The following is a 4,036-nucleotide window of genomic DNA, read 5'->3' on the forward strand; positions in this document are numbered from 1 at the left end:
AAGTCTGTGGGACCCCATTGTCCTATTTCACTGGCCAACAGTTGGATTATGACTGTTCTGAATCCCCTTCTTATCCTGAAGGGAAGGCCTCCCTGTCTGTCTCAGATCACCTCAGCCAGCTGGGAAAGAACCAGTCTGTCCCCAAGCTGCTAGCCTCAGGGGTGGAGTATAGGCATGAGGATCCTTGGTGATCACTAACTTGCTGTAGTCTCTCTGTTTGTGGAAATAATGGAGCTGCAATTTCCTGAGCTCCTGCATGGAAAGGTTCTAGGCTGAAGAACTGACAGGTTTAGCTTCAATGGCCAACCTTTGGACCAGGATTGTGTCATGTCTCACCAGCTGTGTGAGAAGCAGGCTGACTCACTGCTGTGACTTTGGGGGTTGGGGATAGGCACTCAGGGACATGGTCAAGCTCATTCACCACAATTTCTCAATCATAGACTCTCTGTTTTTTGTTCTTTGTTTTTTCATCCAGCAATACCTTATATGTTGCAATGGTCCTTTCCTGGTCTCCTGAGCTGCAGAACTGCTTCTTTGGACAGTTTCTGCCTGTTCTGTAAGTGTTTGTAGTACAGTAGTGAGTTATGTCTGTCCTTATTCCACCATCTTCCCAGAAGTCTCTCTCTATATATTGTTTTTGTAGAAAAATTTGAGAGTTAGTTGCAGACATTCATCACACAAACACTTCAGCATGTTCACATAGGAGCAAGCTCACTCTCCTATTATACAATAACATTATCACACCAAACTGAGTATGATATTGTACTTACATGAAAAGTAATTTCTATGAATTAACAAAATCATGGATATTTTAAGTTCCTATTTTTCCTTTTAATAAAACATTATGGGAAAATATTAAGCTTTTATTAAGATATTACATACAATTCTTTTGAAATTAATACAGGTTTCTATTTCCAAAATCAAAGATCCAGTAATTATTGAGTGGAACTCATTTTCAATACCGCTAGAAAACAAATTGTTTTCTTAATTTTAAACTTTAAGAACTGCTGATCTTCATAAGTTGTAGGAAAATAGCAACAATGACAACAACAAAAGAGTATGGGAAGAATTTGAAAATATGTTTACCTTAGCTACAAAAATATTGACTATAAATAATTCTATTAAATATATTTATAAAGAAATACTTAAAAATACTATGAAAACTGTATCACAAATATTCACATTTAAAGTAAATGAAGATTTATTCTCAATAATGCTTACTTATTTGTATTCATTGTCTAGACACAGATGTAATGTATTTGAAAGAAAGTGAAGCAGCTCTTTTTAATTATGCATTTTGTAAACCAGTTTCAAATTCCTGTGATTTATTATAATACTATTAGAAAATATATATTCCATATTAAAATTTCCCCATATGTCCCAGTAGTAGTATTTATAGGTATTTTCTTTCTTGTAATATTCAATCTAGGATTCAATCAATGATTAGTCTCTGATATACAGAAGTTCCCTTATCTTTTTTATTTCATAGTACTGATATTTTTGAAAGCCCAGTGTAGAAATTTTGTAAAATATTTTTACTATATTTTCTTCTGATTAGGTTAAGATGAATTATCTTTGGTAAAAATACTACATAGTCATATTGTGTCCTCAGTGCCTCACATCAAGAGGCACAAATGTCAGAGAATCTCAGAATTGGTGATCTTAAATTTGATCATTTTTTGAAGTAGATCTTCCAGACTTCTCCATTATGAAGGCAACATTTTCATTTTGCAGTTATGTTCATGCTTTGAGACTATGAATACCCTGTTTCCTGCAACAATTCCCTCATTGATTTTAGTATCTATTTGTGACACTTTTATTGGCTACACATATACTGTTCTCATTTGATACATTCACATACTGAGAAAAAATTTTCAAAAGGAATTATCTTGACAAATATGTATTATATAGGACTCAAATTAATCTGCTAGTTCCCAGTGTCTCCAAGATTGTTTGAAATGGATAGTTTTGTAATGTGACAAACCCAATGTGCTTTATAACTTCATGAATGAAATAATAAATTTTTTTTGATTAAATAATAAAGACAAACACTTAACACATGTGTGGTCTCCAAATATTTGCTTCCATTTTGTAGGTTGTCTTTTTACTTTCATGATTAAGTTCTTTCATTCACAAAAGTTCTTATTTTTGATGAGGTCCCATTTATTTATTATTCTTTCGCTGCTTGTGCTTCAAATGTAAAGCCAATGAAACCATCACCTAACACAAATTCCTGCAGACACTTACCATTTTTTTTTTCAGGAGTTTTATAGATCTGGTTCTTATATTTAGGTCTTTTAATCATTTAGAAATGATTGTTGCATAACATGTGAGGAAGGGGTCCTTACTCATTCTTTTGATACTGACATCCAGTTTTCCAGCAGCATTTGTTGAAGAGACTACTCTTTCTCAATTGAGTGGACTTGGGGTCCTCATGAAAAATCAGTTGGTGGGCACCGGGCCTCTCCCTTGGTGGGGCTGTGCGGCGCAGAGGACTGCATGGAAAGGTGGACGTCAGGTGGCCACTGCCGCTGCTGCTGCTAAAGTTTGTCGGCAGAAGGAAGACAGCATATCTGGAGGAGAGGTTGTCTGATGAGAAGAAGGTGTGTATAGCAGCAAAATTCATCATTCATGCCCCTCCTGGAGAATTTAATGAGGTGTTTAATGATGTTCAGTTACTGCTTTTAACAATGATAATCTTCTCAGGGAAGGAGTAGCCCATGCATTTGCACAGTATAACTTGGACCAGTTTACTCCAGTAAAAATTGAAGGTTATGAAGATCAGGTATTAATAACAGAGCATGGCAACTTGGGAATTGGAAAGTTTTTGGATCCCCAAAACAGAATCTGTTTCAAATTTGATCACTTAAGAAAGGAAGCAACTGATGCAAGACCCTATGAAGCAGAAAATACAATTGAATCATGGAGAACTTCTGTAGAAACTGCTCTGTGAGCTTATGTAAAAGAACATTACCCAAATGGAGTCTGCACTGTGTATGGGAAAAAAACAGATGGACAGCAAACTATTATTGCATGCATAGAAAGCCATCAGTTCCAAGCAAAAACTTCTGGAATGGTCATTGGAGGTCAGAGTGGAAGTTTGCAATCACTCCTCCAACCACTCAGGTGGTTGGCATCTTGAAAGTTCAGGTTCATTATTATGAAGATAGTGATGTTCAGCTAGTGAGTCATAAAGATATACAAGATTCCTTAACAGTGTTATGGAAGTTCTCCATGATTCAGTTGTATTTTCTACTTCATAGAGTCTTGGATCAGTTGCTTCCTGTCTTAATGATCAACAGCAAAAGTATTTATAAAGATCATAGGAGCATCAGAAAATGAATACCAGATTGCCATCAGTGAGAATTATCAGACAATGTTGGACACTACTTTCAAAGCCTTATGTCGACAGTTGCCAGTTACATGCACCAAGATTGATTGGAACAAAATTCTTAGCTACAGGATTGACAAAGAGATGCAGAATGCATAAGATGAACATTGCATGACTGGATCATTTTAGTGTCTCTGCATTAAAAAAATTTATTGCAAAAGTGTTCAGAACTGTCAAGCTGCTCAGTCAGATAGACTGTTGCCAGTTAAAATCACTGTAATTAATTAGCTTGGTTAGAGCCAAAGCTTAGCCAACCATTATTTTTATTTCCTTTGTTCAAAAGATATTGAAAATCAGTTTATTTTAAATCTCTTTTGCTTTCTGTTAAACCTTTCTTGCAATGAAGAGATAGATGATTCTTCTAGCTTATGGTTAGAAGTTTTTGATATGTTTCAAAAATATTTTACTTACTGTAACCCTAAAATTGCTGTCTTTTGGATTATGAAGTGGGTAACTTTTGATATTTGCCCAACTCTTTTTAATGGGGTCAATAAAGGACTTTCTACTTTAAGGTGGTTGATGGATTTACCCATATACGCTGCTAAAGAAATTATCTCCCTTTTCTCCTCACCTCTTTCATGTATGTAAGATTGAGATTAGAGAGAAAGCATTTTCTATATCATGTTTAAACCTTTCATAGGGGTT

General features: G+C 35.2%; 1 pseudogene; it reads left to right on the plus strand.

The window, feature by feature from the left end:
- The first annotated feature begins 494 nt into the window (after positions 1 to 494).
- Positions 495 to 3,490, plus strand: LOC119542742 (annotated as a pseudogene).
- The last annotated feature ends 546 nt before the right edge of the window (positions 3,491 to 4,036 follow it).

The sequence above is a fragment of the Choloepus didactylus genome, chromosome 8, assembly GCF_015220235.1.
Source record: "Choloepus didactylus isolate mChoDid1 chromosome 8, mChoDid1.pri, whole genome shotgun sequence".
NCBI lineage: Eukaryota > Metazoa > Chordata > Mammalia > Pilosa > Megalonychidae > Choloepus > Choloepus didactylus.